Source organism: Pinus tabuliformis, chromosome 1_2 (assembly GCF_031772625.1).
Source record: "Pinus tabuliformis cultivar Carrire ecotype Pingquan chromosome 1_2, CPIR1, whole genome shotgun sequence".
Classification (NCBI taxonomy): domain Eukaryota; kingdom Viridiplantae; phylum Streptophyta; class Pinopsida; order Pinales; family Pinaceae; genus Pinus; species Pinus tabuliformis.
In genome coordinates this window covers 984,264,266-984,281,858 of record NC_142298.1, presented here as the reverse complement: position 1 = coordinate 984,281,858, position 17,593 = coordinate 984,264,266, and the positions used below count along the sequence as shown (strand labels likewise).

General features: G+C 35.4%; 1 pseudogene across 1 annotated transcript in view; it reads left to right on the top strand.

Annotated features, from left to right (window-relative positions):
- The first annotated feature begins 8,482 nt into the window (after positions 1-8,482).
- Positions 8,483-17,593, top strand: part of LOC149209321 (pleiotropic drug resistance protein 1-like) — a 154,194-nt pseudogene continuing 145,083 nt past the window's right edge. Inside the window, exons 1-6 of the transcript XR_016253083.1 lie at positions 8,483-8,576; positions 8,759-9,006; positions 12,438-12,661; positions 12,793-12,913; positions 13,870-13,958; positions 14,047-14,131. The product of XR_016253083.1 is annotated as a pleiotropic drug resistance protein 1-like (transcript). The remainder of the gene's footprint in view (positions 8,577-8,758; positions 9,007-12,437; positions 12,662-12,792; positions 12,914-13,869; positions 13,959-14,046; positions 14,132-17,593) is intronic.

Here is a 17,593-nt window from a genome sequence, read left to right as displayed (position 1 = left end):
CAATGAATTGTCAGGTATTGATCAGAGTTTCTTTACCTGTAGCCATTGTTTAGCAATGGTGGACACCGTCTCTTTGTCAAACATTTTAGGTTTTCTCTAAATGTCCACTTTATGAAACATTTAGGGTTTTAGTATATTTTTTATTAATTGACTTCGGTTTAGAAAGCGCTCAAGTCTCTGTTAATTTATTGAATGAGATGAGGCATCTTGATAAACCAAGGAACATATAGCTGTACAGAGTGGGAGTCTATGAAATAAACATTGTATGTAAAATTCAAATGTTTATGTGAGAGCATCTCTTTCTTCGAACCTTCTTGTGTTTATGAATTTTCTCCTTTTTTTATTATCAATCTAAACATGTATAATAATCATTTTCATTTATTATTATTTTTAATAACATACAATCACAATTTCTCTATTCATGCTCATAGTAAAAGTAAAAGTCATCATTATCGCTAAAAGAAGTACTTATTGACTAGTCAATGCATGCATATTAATGCCTACTTAATAACTATCATTAACACGATTTTTTCTTTCAAGGTTTCATGTTTGAGTTATACAACATAGGCAGGACACATGAAAATATTGTTATTGTAAAATGATTTAATAAATAAAAGACCTTTTTAGGTTATTTTATCATTATTTTAAAAATGTTATAAAATTATAATTTTATTAGTCATTCTTAATTTTTTTAAAATTTAGTAATTTTATTAATCATTGTTTAGTTTGAACAATACAACATATTTCTATTGATGATCTTAAACCTGTTAAAAAAACTTAAAGTTTTTGTAAGCCCGGACCACTCATCTCGAGACACTTACAGTGTGAGTTTTACCCTTTAGTGCCCCTGGTTCCAGCCCTCAAGTCCCAGCACTTATACATGGAGTTTTGTGCTTTTTAAAAATGTTTACAGTGTGAGCTTTACCCTTTAGTGCCCCTGGTTCCAGCACTAAAGTCCCGGCACTCATACATGAAGTTTTTTGCGGCTAAAGGGTTAGCGAAGGTTTTATAAAGGTTAATGAGAGGGTTTTAGTCCCGATAGGAAGGATTCAGAGGAGTCATTAGGGATCTTGGAATCCAGCTGAAGAATCAGACGAAGCTCTAGAGAGGAAGTGAAGTGGGAATTCGCAGAGGATTGAGGCTCAGAGAGAATTGAGCAGCAGAATAGTTGAAGAAAGAAACCATGAAGAAAAACTTAAAACACATAAAAAATACTGAAGAATGAACTAAAGTCAATTTAAAGGGATGAATGAAGAAGTGTGGTTTTAGTATACAGGAACTGTTGGATCTTATAGATCAGTGATGTGACGACAAAGAGCGAGAACTGTCGATCTCATAGATCGATGGTCATCGCACGGTGAAGGAGCACAGGAGTTAACACAGAGAAAAGGCAGGTTTATAACCTTAGGCGGTATTTCGGGCAAGGACTAGATGGTAAGTGGTTTGAGCATTGATCAACCGATTCCATACATATCACGAAACATGGTAGAGAGTTGGAGTGGGGAAACCGCTTTATCGGGCAGTTAACCCCCATGTGTGGTGTCAACCCGAAACCAATGTGAATCATTGGATCTTTCGGGAGAGGATCAATGGCAGAGAAGTAATGCGACATACAAAGGAGTGGACCTGATGGTGTTATGTGGCGTAATTAATAAGTTTTGAGATCTGAAATTGCATTATTGCATATCGGATGTGATAGAGTTCTTTGTTAACAAAACTTGCAGAGAATTGCGATTGCGACAAGCGAAAAGGTAAATCTCGAAAATCGTACCAAGGCAAAAAAGGTTTCGTAAGCATATATTTCCTTTGTGAATGGTTTATTAAGAAAATAGTGCCGATAGAAGGTTTATGTGCTAAATATATATGTAACCAAGGTTTAAAGAGGAAAAGGTTATATATGTGCTGCTAAAGGGTTAGTGAAGGTTTTATAAAGGTTAATGAGAGGGTTTTAGTCCCGATAGGAAGGATTTGAAAGCAAGGCTTTAATAAAGTATTTTTCCCTTGGGTTTATTAATTCCCAATGGTTTATAATATCAAATTATTGGTTTTCTTCGTTCTTCAACTTTTTAATATTAATAATTCCTTGGGTTCATAATCCCTTGAGGTTTTAGTGTTAATCCATTAGGCTTAATATCCTCTGTAAATGCCCTAAATGATGTTTAATTCGCTTTAGCCATAATGAACTGTGTTGACCTGTGTAAACCTAGGCTTACACATGTACCGGGACCTGTGTCTTTAATGTTCTTCTAAGTCAAAATTTTAATCCATAATGGTTAAGGCCCCTTTCATAAATCCCTATGCGGAATGATTTATTAAACCCAACATAGACTAACCCTTAGTCACATTCACTTATCGGGACTCAATCAACCCTTCTAAACCTTCAATATCCTTTTATTAACCCAAATATATATATATGCCCGCTTAAGTCACTCCTTAACATTGGTTATACCATGGTCTCTACCTATAAACCCTCATATCCGTGCTAAATTCATTATAAACCATCTATAATGAACATACCCATAAAGCATGCATAACATACCTTTTCCGCACTTTTCAAAGCCTTTGCATAGTTCTCTAGGCAATAGATTTGCTCGATAGATCCCCACCGTAGATCTGCGCTTAGTGGATCAGCTGGTCTACAAAGATTTCGGGTGGGACATAAGCCCGGAGAATACTCGCCTGAAATGGGTGGTTTTCTCTCTCCACCTAGCTGTTACGTGTCAAATGATAAGTGGGATCGGGTGAGCTCCACTAAAAACCACTTACCATTTTTGCTCTGCCCGAAATCCCGCTTGTAACTCTAAATCCGCCTTTTCGTACGCCTTGCGGACCCGCCGGAATTATAAAACACAATACATAGTTTTCAGGTCCGGATCGCCGTCGCAAATCGCAATCGGCGCTATTAAAGGATGTATTAAACCAAACCTTAACAATCTGCAATACGGTGGACCAGTCGGAAATATAAAACATGGCATATATAATATCGGGTCCGTAATCCTAATCGCAAATCGCACTCAACACTATGAGCTAGCACATATACATAAGGTGTTCTATGGACCCGTCGGCATTATAAAATGCAATATATATGTTTTCGTGTCCAGCCATGTTCAACGCTTATTTCTATTATAAACCTTTATAATAGAAATACATAAAAATGCATAACCATAATGTATATGAAGGGCTTTTCGATATAGCGGACCCGCCAGGACTTTACAACAATATATATATATATATATATATATATATATATATATATATATATATATATATATATATATATATATATATATATATATATATATATATATATATATATATATATATATATATATATATATATATTTCGGGTCTACCATCGCAAGTCGTAATCGGCGGAATCCAACGTCCATAGCTCTGCGGTGCGGCAGACCCGACGGGACTTTAAACCACGATGTATATACCTTTCGGGTCCGGCCCTTTAACACTTTAACACTTGTTTCTTTTGCGATTCCGCTATGAAATAAATAAATACTTCATGTCTTTTAGACTTTGCGGGGGGTAAAGAATGTAAAGAAGTTTCATTGAGGTGAACCCCCGATAATGATATATCTAATAAATAAAGCTAAAAACACAACATAAGCTACAACATCGACCATGGTCCAACATGGAATTGTCATAAGGATTGTCTCAATATGAAAATCAATGATGGTCCATCATGTTTATTTCAATGTTTATAATATTTGTCTTAGGGTTTATATACGTTGGGTTTATAATATTAGTCCCTTGGGTTTAATATTATTCCCTTGGGTTCATAATCCCTTGGGGTTTTAGTATTAATCCCTTGGGTTTATTATTCATTTGGGTTTATAATATCAATCCCTTGGGTTTATTATTACCTCATGTTTATAATATCAATCATGGTCAACCATGGTTGAATGTCACATTGTCACAAGGATTGTCTCACCATGAATAAATCATGTTTATTTTAGTCTTTGTAATATTTATATTTGGGTTTACAAATGTTGGGTTTATAATATTAGTCCCTTGGGCTTAATATTATTCCCTTGGGTTCATAATCCCTTGGGGTTTTAGTATTAATCCCTTTGGTTTATTATTAATTTGGGTTTATAATGTAAATAAGTTGGGTTTACTATTACCTTAGGTTTATAATATCAATCATGGTCAACCATTGTCAATCATAGGCAACCATGGTCAACTATGTTTGAATGTTGCATTGTGACAAGGATATTGAATGTTTACTCATTTACAAATCTTTCTTAATTAAGCTCACAACATGGAATATCAGGAGTTTAGGAAGTAAAAGGAAACAAAGGAATCTTAGCAATAGAATGAAAGAAGAAAAACCAGATATGATTTTCATCCAGGAAACAAAATGTTGAGTAGAAAAAATAAGAGAAATACATAGAAAATGGCTGATTAAATATGAATATCTAGAATTTAAAGCACATAAAACAGCAGGAGGAATTCTTACACTTTGGAACCCTCAAAAACATAGAATCCTTGATGTTGAAGCATCCAGGAACTACCTATCACTGGTTATTCAACCTTTGGGGTACAAGGAAGTTTATTTGATCACAAATGTTTATGGTCCACAGAGGCCTGAAGACAAACTCAGGCTTCTTACCTCACTGGAGGATCTAAGAGACAGACATTTGGGCATCCCCTGGATTTTGGGAGGGGACTTTAACATGATCAGGTCCCTGTCCGAAAAAAAAAGGTGGAACCAGATCACTAGGTAGAGATTCCATAGCATTTCAGAATTTCATAAACAATATGAGGCTAGTAGACACAGAGACAAGCAATGGAATCTTTACCTGGAATAATAAAAGGGGAGGAGAGTCTTAGGTGGCCTCAAAACTCGACAGATTTATCATCTTGGAGGACCTTATCCTTACAGGCCTTGACCTGTCAGCGATGATACTCCCTTTTGGTGGCTCAGATCATTGGCCTGTTCAACTTGAAGCGTCCTTTATAGGAACTCCAAGAAACAGACCTTTCAGGTTTGAAAACATTTGGCTTACCCATTCGGACTTTATCAGCAATATTGAAAAATGGTGGACAGAGGATATGCAAGTTCAGGGCACTAAAATGTTCCTCCTACATAAAAGATTGAAACATATCAAACTCAGACTTAAAGATTGGAATAAGAATGAGTTTGGCAACATTTTCGAAGCCAAAAAAGTTGTTGAACGGAAGCTACATGAAATTAACCAGATCCTCATTACAGATGGCTTCAACGAGGGAAGAAAGGAACAAGCTGACCACCATCAACATGAATGGGAAGAATTATGCAAGCAAGAGGAGATATTCTGGAAACAGAAATCAAGGGTACAATGGTTAAAAGAAGGAGAAAGGAACACAAGGTTTTTTCACAAATCTACCATGGATCACAAGTCTCATAACAGGATCTCAATCATCAAAGATTCTCAAGGAAAGCAACTCAATACCCACAAAGAAATAGAAGCAGCACTAGTTCAACATTTCCAAGGCATAGTCGAGGAACCTCTCTTAGACAGATCACAATTCATCAATGACTTTACAAAGCACATTCCTAAGCTTGTGACAAGAGAAGATAGTTATAATCTAAACAGGCCTGTGAATGAAGAGGAGGTCCGCAAAGTCATCAAATAGATGCAAAATGGGAAGGCGCCAGGTCCGGATGGTTTTAATGTTGACTTCTTTAAAGCATGTTGGGGAATTGTCAAGAGAGATATCCTCGATGTAGTGGAGGACTCAAGGAAAAACAGAACTGTTTTGAAGGTGCTCAATACCTCTTTCACATCCTTGATTCCAAGGCAGGATAATGCTATGACACCAGACAGATTCAGACCAATAGCATTATGCAATGTGGTGTACAAAATAATTTCCAAAATAATTGCCAACAGGGTTAAGCCCCTTCTTCCAACTCTCGTATCTGAGGAACAAACTATGTATGTGGAAGGCAGGAAAATTCTCAAAAAAATCATTCAAGCTCATGAGGTGGTTCACTCACTTAAGAGCAATAGACAGGCAAGTATGATTATGCAACTTGACCTAGAAAAGGCTTATGATAAGCTAAGTTGGGCTTACATCAGGAGAGTTCTTATAGCACATGGCTTTGATCATAACTGGGTAAGATGGGTAATGGCACCTGTAACTACCTCTAGTTTTTCAATCCTGTTAAATGGCTCACCTTCCAAAAACTTTAACCCTACGAGAGGTCTCAGACAAGGAGATCCACTCTCACCCTTCCTCTTTATTCTCATGATGGAAGGGCTAGGCAAAGCTATCAAATCTGCCAAAACACAAGGCAAAATCCAGGGTCTCAAACTCACCATGAACGGAGATGCTTTGACCCATCAATAATTTGTGGACGATACCATGCTGCAGGGTATACCCATGGTCAGGGAAGCTCTAGCCTACAAACAAATCCTGAAAGACTTTGCAATGGCTGCAGGCACAGAGGTAAGCCTTACCAAATCAAAGATTTTCTTTTTTAACACTGACATTGCTATTCAGAGAAATATATCTAGAATTCTGGGCTTTCAAAGAGATAAGTTACCCTCCAAATATTTGGGAGTACCACTAACAGACAAACCTCTGAGCAAGACAATTTGGGAGCCTGTGACTAATAAGCTACAGGAAAAAATCTGGAAATGGACAAATAGGTCTTTGAATTTAGCAGGACTTCTAGTGCTCACAAAAGCTGTCCTACAAACTGTCCCCATTTTTATGTTTTCAGCCCTTCCAGCACCTAAAGGAGTCATGAAACAATGCAGAAATATCTAAAGAGATTTTCTTTGGGGCAAAGGGGAAGAGAAAAAAAATGGGCCTTGGTGGCCTGGGAAAAGATCTGTAAACCCAAGACACATGGAGGTTTGGGACTGGATGATCCGGAAATGCTAAACACAGTTTTTGGGGCAAAACTATGGTGGAGATGGCTAAAAGATTCGGCTTCCCCTTGCGCCCAAATCTAGAAACAGAAATATGCAAACAATTGGCAAGACAGGGATCACATTAGAATGTCTGGGCTAATCAAAGGCTCCCACATTTGGAACAAAGCTTGGGAGAATAGAGCCATTGTCCAGAAACACAGTTTCTGGGAAATCAGAGATGGAAACCTTGCTTTGTTTCGAGAGGATAATTGGCAATAGGAACCTAAATTGGTAAGAGAAGAATTTGCAAATCTTAAGAACGATACTGACAACAAAGGGTTACTCAAAGTAAAAGACTTATGGGATCAGGAAAAAAGCGAAGGCAAATGGAGAATATGGAAGAACCTGGTATACAGTGATGACTCCCCGTTGAAGGCACAGGCAGAAGGTTTAACAGCCATCCTAGAATAGAGAAAAATTTTGACATCAGCAGATTCAGACCAGCTGAGATGGGGCAAAAGCAATGAAGGCACCTTTAACCTCAAAGAGGCCAAGAACATAGCCCTTGGGCTTGACTTTCCAAACCCTGATTAGGTATGGAAGGACCTATGGCAGAACCAAAGTTGGATGAAAATCAAACTGCTCATGTGGTTAGTGCAGCATAAAAAGATTCTAAACTAGGAAAACCTTAGGAAAAGAGGTGTAGATGGTCCATCTAGATGCCAGCTGTGTGAATTACAAGAAGAAACTATGGATCACCTTCTCAACCTCTACCCATTCACATCCACATTGTGGAATTGGATAGCCTCAATATTAAAAAAAACAGACAGGGACATGGGCAGCATTACCAACACCTTAAAGAAGTGGAGGAAAAATTTCTTTGATAATGAAATAGTCAACAAAGCATGGGCTTTAGCTCTGGGCTTTCTAATCTGGGATGTATGGAAAGAGCGCAACAACAAAATATTCAGAAACAGGAAAGGTTCTTCCCAGAGCATCATGGCACAAATTCTAAGACAACTCAGTGAGACGGTAGGAACCCTGATTAAAAATCCCCATGAGGACCACCATAAAGATACGAATGTGCATATACTACTACATTTGGGTCTTCAGGGGCTTGTCCCACAGCGCAAATACAAGAATGCAAGTCATATAATTGCTGATAAGGATTTCTGGCAACCTCCCCCTCAGGGTTTTATGAAATGCAATATAGATGGGGCCTCAAAAGGAAACCCGGGCATGGCTGGTTATGGAGGAGTGATAAGAGATGAAAAGGGTTTTATAAAAACCATCTTTCATAGCCATTTGGGGAAAGCCACTAACAATATGGCAAAGGTCATGGCCCTTGAGCAATGCTTAGAGATCTTGAGGGACTCAAATCTTCATAATACTATAATTGAAGCTGATTCCGAATTGATTATTAATTCAGTTAAGAAAATTTTCTATGGCTCAGCTCTGGACAAAGTATCGAGACATTGGAGGCCTCTACAAGTCTATCAACGGATTCAATCCCACCTGCCGAACATAAGAACCCCGAGTTTCACTCATGTGTGCCGAACATCCAACAAATTAGTGGACATCTTAGCTAATGAAGCCATACGCTGTGCTAAAAGCAACAAAAAATACGAATGGATAGAGACCCCCCATGGTCGATTGAGGGAAGAGTGTCTCAGACAGGCGAGCGCGGACAGGGAGATCTATCAGAGCAAGGGAAACTAGCAGGTTGTAAACCTTTGGAGGCAGATGAATTTTAGTCTTTATGGCGCAGCAGTTCAGGGATATATATGAACAGGATGCCCAGCCCTAAGGCAGGCAAATGTGCCCAGAACTCTAGAAACCCAAGGTTCTCGGGTGGGATTCAATGGATAGAACAAGTATTTACATGAATATGTATTATACTACAGATAGCCTTTTCATTGGCCATGCAGGGAGCTTAGTTAATGTGCGATCAGATAGGAGAAATAGCGGCAATCTTATTACTTTCGTTGGGCAAATAGCAAGGTGGTTACAAAGCCAAACAGACCCAAAATTAACTTTAACGGAAGCTTTATTAGGCTTCGATCCGAAAGCAGTGTTAAACATTAGGCAAGTTATTATGCCTGGCGTGGATTGCTCGCATCTGGTGGACTTCAGGCTGACTACATGCGTGAGGGTTATCAGCCCAGGCAGACCCGAAAATTTTATAGTGTGGTCTCTAATTGCTTATCGGGTCCGAATCTAGAATTAAAGGGTGAGCTTGTTAGTGTTCCGATATTGTGTCTCAACCATTAGATCTCTGATGGCAGATCGCACGATCTTGGTGTTCGATTAAATTTTGGAGGTTACAACGTCATGTTTGGTGGGCCCTGGGCCAGGATAGTGGGCCTTTTGCCCGGTTTCCAAGGCTGTGTGTGGCTAGATAAAGTTATGGCCCACATATCCTTTGTACATTATGTAATGTGTTTTTTTTTTAATATAATTGAATAGATGGACCGACGCTTAGTTCAGCAAAAAAAAAGAATATAGTTACTATTATTTGTATAGTTATTAATTATCCTAAATCTGTTTGATAATATTTATATAGTTATTAATAATCCTAAATAATGATAATAATTAACCCTATGTATACAAACCCTAAGATAAATATTAAAAATACTAAAGCCTAAGAATAATAATAATAACAATAATAATAAATAATAATAGTAATATTATTATGAGTTTATATTATTATAATAATATTAATATAATAATCATAAAAGTATAATTATATAAGAATATAGTTGCTATTATTTGTATAGTTATTAATTATCATAAATAATAAATAATTGGTCTTTATTGTTCTTATTATAATAATATTGATTATATTATTATTATTATAATGGTTAAACCCTTGGGAGATCAACGAGAATGATGCATTGCAAAACATTAATAACATTTAAAATATTGTTACTTCTAAGTTCAAAGAAAAAATGTGGTGTGAGAAAGATTTAGCAGCTAAAAGAAAATTAAGTTATTATGAAGATCAAAAGTATCTCTCTGTTTTAACTAGCTCAAAGAAGAAAATTAATATAGCGAAGATTAGAATGAACTCTCATGAGCTCCATAGTGAAACAGGTCGTTGGGCAGTTCCTAAAACACCATGGATGGAAATGATCCGCCATCTTTGTGAGAATAGGAACATCGAGGATGAAAACCACTTCCTCTTAGCATGCCCCATGTAAAACCACATTAGATCTCAGTTTTATAATCTTTGTCGCAATACTGACCTCCCTAGCCTTTTAAGATGTCAAAATTATAGTGAGCTTGGGAGGCTTGTCTCCAAGCTTTTTGAGCATAGGAATAAAATCTTAAATCAAACTAAATAATTTGTTTCTTTAGGTCGAATAGACCAAAGTTTGGTCTGAGTGGACGTTAATCATCATCATCATCATCATCAACCAGACTATTTCTATATATTATTATATAAATATTATAATAATAATATAAACTCCTAATAATATTATAATAATATTGATTATATTATTATTATAATAATAATTATATTTGTATATTATTATAATAGTAAAATAATAATATAATATTATTATAATATTATAATCAATTATTATTATTATTATAGAAGATAATTGTTATTATTTTTTTTAAATTTTATATTATTAGATTATTTAAATAATATAATGATAATCTAGTATTATTATGAGTTATTCTTATTATTAATTAATATATATTAGGAGTTTATACAATTATTATAATATTAGTATAATATTTATACAATAATATATATAAATAATCTAGTTGGGAATATTTATATAGTTGTTAATAATCCTAAATACCCATAATAATTATTAATGTGGTTGTATATATGTTTCATATACGCCTATAGGCATTTATCAATCACATTGGTAAATGTGGTTGTGCTAGTAGGTAAGATATTAACTATTTCTCTTTATGCGTATATTGTGGTTTGGCTTGCATCTAGTCTCTCTCCTGCTTTTTCAAAATTTTCAGGCTGATTGTTTTTCCTTCAATAACCACCTATGCATTTTTATCAATATTTTACTTTTTTATATATATATAGCAGATTTATATTAGTTATTAATGTAATTTTAATTTTTAATTATTATTTTAATAAGTTATTGTTAAGGGTTCTACAATTATAGCTATATTGCAATAAATTACTCTAAACATTTAAATGTTTGGTTAATACGAGTATAGATCCATTTTAAATGTGGATTTAATATGAGCAGAAATAAATCTCTCAACTCAATAAAATAGATTTTTAATAACACTACAAGAATATAAATTTGAGAATTAAACATTTAAATATTTTCTGACATAAAAATGTTATAAAAAAAAAACATAATAAAAACAATAAATCTATTTAGTTCAATTCTAATATTGTAATTGCATTATTTTTATTAATTAAATATATATATATATATATATATATATATATATATATATATATATAAATATATAAATATAAATTAAGAAGCATACCTAATATAAAGAATAATTTCACCGTATAAATTATATTAATAATTTATATTTATATATATATATATATATATATATATATATTATTAAAACCATTTATATTTTCTGAAATATTTGTTTTGAGCTGTACACGGGGAATTATAAGAGACTTTATCTGTCGGGATTAGAATGGATGTAAGCACGAGTCAGTACGAAGCATTCTGTCGTCCCTGATGCTCAGTCCGGCCAAAATTTCCGCCCTTAGGTTAGGTTTCGAATAGTCGCTTTCAAGTCTGAAATTTGACATCCCTAAAATGGAGATTGATATGTATGTTTTGTCTTGAAATATACTTTGTCCACATGGTTAGGTTAGGTTTCGAATAGTGCCTTTCAAGTCTGAAATTTGACATCTCTAAAATGGAGATTGATATGTTGTTTTGTCTTGAAATATAAAAGTATAGTAAAAAATATAAATGAAAGAAATTTTAATATTAATATTAATTAATTGTAATATTGTATATAAAAATATAATATTAATTGATGATAATATTAGATTAAGATTTTTGTGATCTATAATGTAGAGAATAGTCTTTCGGATTAATCACATTGTAAGGATTGGGTCTATTTTCGAACTAGCTAATATGGTTTATCACATTCACATTAATTGGTTTGGTTTGAAAAGTAGACCCAATCCTTACAATGATGATAATATTATATATAAAAATATAATATTAACTTAATGATAATATTGTATATAAAAATATAATATTGTATAATTAAAAATAAAATAATTATTTCAAATGCAAATAATTTAATTAAGATAAAATGATATTATAATCTAAGTTTGTTAAGTAAAAACAACTTTATTAAATAATATCAAAATATTAAATTTTTTCAAATAAAAAAAAAAATATTATTTTTTTTAAATAAAAATAATCTTTTATTTTCTTGTTTGACTATTCTCCAACGATCAGTTTTAAAGGGCTAAATTGGGGAAATGATGCATCTTTACTATTTATTCCTAAAGATTGTACGATTTCTTTCATCTTGTCATGAGGATGAACCACATTGATTGGTTCGAAAAGTAAACCAAATCCTAATGATGTGAGAAATTTATCTATAATATAGATCACACAAGTCTCAGATCTAGCATACAACCTTGTCAGAAATTCCATTTTCAAGGACGTTGCCGTAGAAGCAGCTGGGTCTACTCAAATTCAGAGTCACTTGCAGCAGATCGACGTCACAAATATTCCGCTTGAAACTAAGAAGCTACTGGTTCAGAGACTTGTCGGATTAACAGCTCAAGATAATGGACACTTGCTGCAAAAACTACATCAAAGACTCCAAAGGTTCGCATTTTGACTCTATCCTCTGCCTCTGCCTACGTTTTATTTAGAATATTATGATTAATTGAGTTAGTTGCTACTCAGATCTAATTTCTGTGAGCTGAACGATGCGCTTATCTTGTGGTATTGATCAGGGTTGGCATTATGTTACCAGAGATTGAGATCCGCTTCGAGAAGCTGAATATTTCTTCCCGTGTCTACCTTGGTAGCAGGGCACTTCCGACATTAATTAACTGGACGTTGAATATAATTGAGGTATTGCTCCAGTTCCATGATTACCAAAGCTCAAATTTGAATTTTATCCCCATTTTCCCCTCCCCGTAGACGTCAAAAAATAATTTGTGAAAATACGGAATATCGCTGTAAACGGCTTATTATTATATGTTGTTGTGCAATGGGGTGGGTTGATTATGGTGTTGTTTAATATTTATTGAGCATTTTGTAGGGGAGTTTTTGTTTAAAATTTGATCAAATATTTTTTTTAGTAATTTTTTTTTAAAGCTATATATACATATATAAATATTCAACATTTATGAAAATTTTATAACTTAATTTTTTTATTATAGCAAATCCCTGCCAAAATTTTGACTCTTTCAATTTGACTTCAAAAATAAAAAAACATATCACAAATATAAGCCGTAGTCTAACGTGCAGGAGGAATTGCCTGGAAAGTTATGGAAATTTCGCTAATATTTAGAGAAAATCCGGTAAGGATTTTTGTAAATCCAATTACATAGTTGTTAAACTTCAAAATTTAATTTTAAGTGTCTTAGAAGTTTTTGATGGTGCTGAATCCATTTCCACCACCCAAAAAACGATTCAAACACTGCCTCTACAAGATTTTTTGAAATTTTTTTGCCCAGATTCCAAACCCTTTTCACTATCGGACAATTCCTCCACTTGGATAGACTACTCCAGAAAATAATTATTATTGTATTATATTTGGATTATCTAACGGTTTAGAGTGTTAGTATTTTGATTTTCGTTATTTGAAATAAATAAAAATATTTATATTAATTAAATGAGTTTAAATTAGAGGTGTTTATTTTGTATTAAATTCTCTGAAATAGTTTTTTTCAATAATCCTTTGTAAATTTTCTTGCAACTCGGGTTAACCATTTTTCGATATTATATTTTGCTGCTTCAATAAAATATTTACTAATTTATAATTTTTTATTTCACATTTAAAAGTTATAAAATTATGTACGTAGGATGCTTTGGAAACCTTTCGGTTGAGGAAGACTAAGAAGAAAACATTGAGAATTCTTCGAAATGTCAGCGGTGTGATCAAGCCGGGCAGGTAAATAGGGATTTTGAGAGATTTTGATGAAAATCGATTGCAGTGAATGAAGGTCTTCGCTAATTTTGTGGGCTATAACATTGTGAAGGATGACTCTTCTTCTTGGACCTCCTGCCTCGGGAAAGACCACACTGCTCTTGGCACTTGCTGGAAGGTTTGACAAAACACTCAAAGTAAGGATGTTAAACTTTTGATTCTTCATTTAAATGTGTTAATATAATTGTTGTGAAATGATTTTTGTTATTTGTAATTTCAAGTATATAAATTTTGGAAACTTTTTTATTTTTTATTGCTCTGGAATGTATTCAAAACTAATTTATATATATTATTTATATAATTTTGTTTTCTCTTCTCATATGCATGGATTTTCATTGTTTCTAAGAAAATCAAGAGAATCGCTCAACTGATATAGAAAACAAAACCAGCTATCTATCGTTTACAAAGAGACCTGGAAAACAAAATCACACATTATGATCATATCTATATAGTACAAAACATGACATATGACCAGATAAATTATCATATTTGTAGAGCAATAAAAATCCTAGGAAGATATAAAAGTTGTCTTTTGAACTCAAAACCAGAGGAGTAGAATATCAAAATCGCATTGAAGATTCCCTTCTACATGTGTCAACCTTACATGAAGCTTGTAGATATAGAAACAATGATTTATGAGCATTATTTTAATATCCTCCAGCAAAGAAAACACATTATACCTTTCTACTTGGTTATCCTTCATAACCATACCCAACATGGTCTTCATTTGTGAGTGTAGCGCAATTGAATTGAGGTATTTCTTTCTTATACCACTCGTATGACGAAAGGTGGGCACCCAACAATATATCTCTTCAAGTCTCTCAGAATCAAAACATGATTGTCTCTTTAGCGCCCACCATGGTTTCCAAGTTCTGAATTAATGAAAACAAGATTGTCTCTCCAGCGCCCACAATGGTTTCCAATTTCTAAATTTCTCATTGAGTCTCATGGTTTCCAATTTCCGAATTTCTCATTGAGTCTCAGGAGGAACAACATTGAAATAAACCTTAACAAAGCATTGGGAAAATATACCCTACATTGATCCTAGGAGTTGTTGATGTCGCCACCTCTCCTACTACATTGCATAGGAGACATGGTACATAGGAGAGACCCTTTCTGTAAATGCCCATAACACCGATAACGCGGAGTAAGGTGTGCACAAACATGGAGCATACACACATATAAAACACTGACGAACATTACCCCAATTACCAACACCAAATGTTTTGCACCAACTCAGGCCATTTAATTTAATTTTGTACATTTAATTTATACAAATTTAATAATAAATGTATTATTTTAAATTTTCTTATCAACTTTTAAATAAAAATTATAAAAAACTTTAATATTTAAAGTTATTTAATTCTATTTAGTATAACCTGGATGCGGGTGCTTTTACTTGCCATTAATCATGGCACTCGCCATGACACCTGGGATGAGGACGGAAGGACGACACCTATACGCGGAGGCCTGCAGCGGAGGATATCAGTTAATGCAGAAGGCAATTGAATCCAATTTGAAACAGAGCCGAGGGGACGGCGCATTCAAGACGAGCATGGTAGCTCTGGACTCGATGCAAACCAGGATTATGGCTCAATGCTCTCCTCCTGCGGAGATAACGGTCGCTACTCCTTATATTGGGACCGCCATGCCAATTTATGACCAGAATTTTCCCATTGCTGCTGGTGTTCTGAGAGGGGATACTCTGGCTTTCAGAATTCGAGGGGTCGAAAAGCGTTTGGGGTCTCTAGCCTTAGGCACCATGCCGCGAAGCAGAGGTGTGCCAAGACGGGGAGGGAGGTCTGGTATCCGAGTTGGCCCTGAACTTGAAGAATTGCATCCAATTTCTCCCATAGCCTCTGTTCCCCCCTCGTCCCCTAGCTCAGAGCAGGAAAGCCTTGTTCCGCAAGGCACTTACCAGACTTTTCGTCTCAGGTTTCCCAGCCGGCTCGTTAGACGAGAGGTGGTAGTTAATCTCACGGTGTACATTTCTAAGGAAGAGCCTCGAGATCCCACATCGACCTCTCCTGCCTCTGCAAGTGTTTAGGACAGTGACATACTCCTAGGGGATATGAATGGCCTGGTGTATAGAGCTCACCGCATCGAGGAAGCCCCGGCTCAGAATGCCCTGGTTCAGCATGCCCCGGCTCAAGAGGTTTCGGTTCATGCTGCTTCGGTTCAAGAGGTTCTGCCGCCACCTAATTCTGCTATGGAAAGGGAAGTGCTAAACGACCACGCTCAGCCTGGATCGGGAGAGCTGTTTCAGGACGGGGAAGGGCTTGTTATCTGGCTTGACTCACCCAGTCCGGAGAAGGGAAAGCAGCCAGCGTCGCCCAGCGAGTCAGCCTAAGCTTCAACGGGTGCTTCTGTCTAGTTTTTTGCAATTATGTCGATGATTATGTTGTTTTTCCCTTCTGTTCATTTCAGTCCAAGGTCTCAGTTTATCTACTGCTGTAAGTCACAGGTTATTACAGTATGCTTTCTATGTATTAGAGTCAATGGTGTAAACTGGTTCTGTCCGGCCAGTATCAATGGTGGTTTTGTCAGTTCAAGTCCAGGTTATCTGAAATCCAGGAAAAATCATTATGGACTGTGTTTTGTAAATCAGTCTAAGAAGATAGACAGTATGGTCCAGCTTCTACTGTTTGAGGACTGGTCTCAGCCTCCTCGGAAGGTCTAATCCATGTACATATTTTTACTTTCTTTAATATAGAACTAGCCTTTACTTAGAAAAAAAAAAAAATATTTAGTATAAATTGTCCTTGTTGGAGGTGAGTTCGATGGTTGAGGGTGTCTTGTTTGATGAAACTTGTCACCCAAAGAACGTGGTGGACATTAAAGGTGAGGGGGTGTGGCTCGTCTATGGCATGAGAACGCATGCAACACTACATATGACTATTAATTTCAACGTTGGAGGGATATCAAGAGAAATTGGCTCGACAAGGAGTGAAAGAGGCTTGAGGTTGTGCAAGGATAAGGAGTCGAACCCCCTATTGTAGGCGTTAGGCTTCAAGCTAAACTGGGATAAGTTGAGCTTGAGTTTTGAAAACCATTCAAGAGCATTGGATACCGACAAACTGAAGGAGATAGATGTGGAAGGTGAGCTTTCATCTGGTTGTGCTAACTAGAGGGAGATGGAGGAACAACTATTTTGGGTGAAGTTATAGGTGAGGTTGGCTAACGCGTCCACGAGGTGGTCATCACTCTTCTCGGGAATTTTTATTTTAATAGTTTTGGTCCAGGTTTCTTTGGTAATCCCTCTCATGCATGTTAATTTACCTAGTAGAGTGCAACTTAGAAGTATTGATCTGTCAATTATCACTCATCTATTAGGTTTTGGGTTGAGTACACCAGAGTCTAGTATTGGTTTTTTCTATCTCTCATTCATGGGCTTGGCGATAGTGTTTGGATTATGTTTCTACAATATTATGCTTTCTTTTCCCCTATTGTTGTTTGTTGCTTAGAGTTATTATGTTAGTTGTTATCTCTAGTTAGTGAGTCTAGAGTTATCGTTTGGGTGGTGGTTTTTTAGAGTAGTATAGGGCTTATTCTTGTGAGTGTGTGAAGTTCTAGCTACTTCTTTTAAAAAAGAGTGTTAT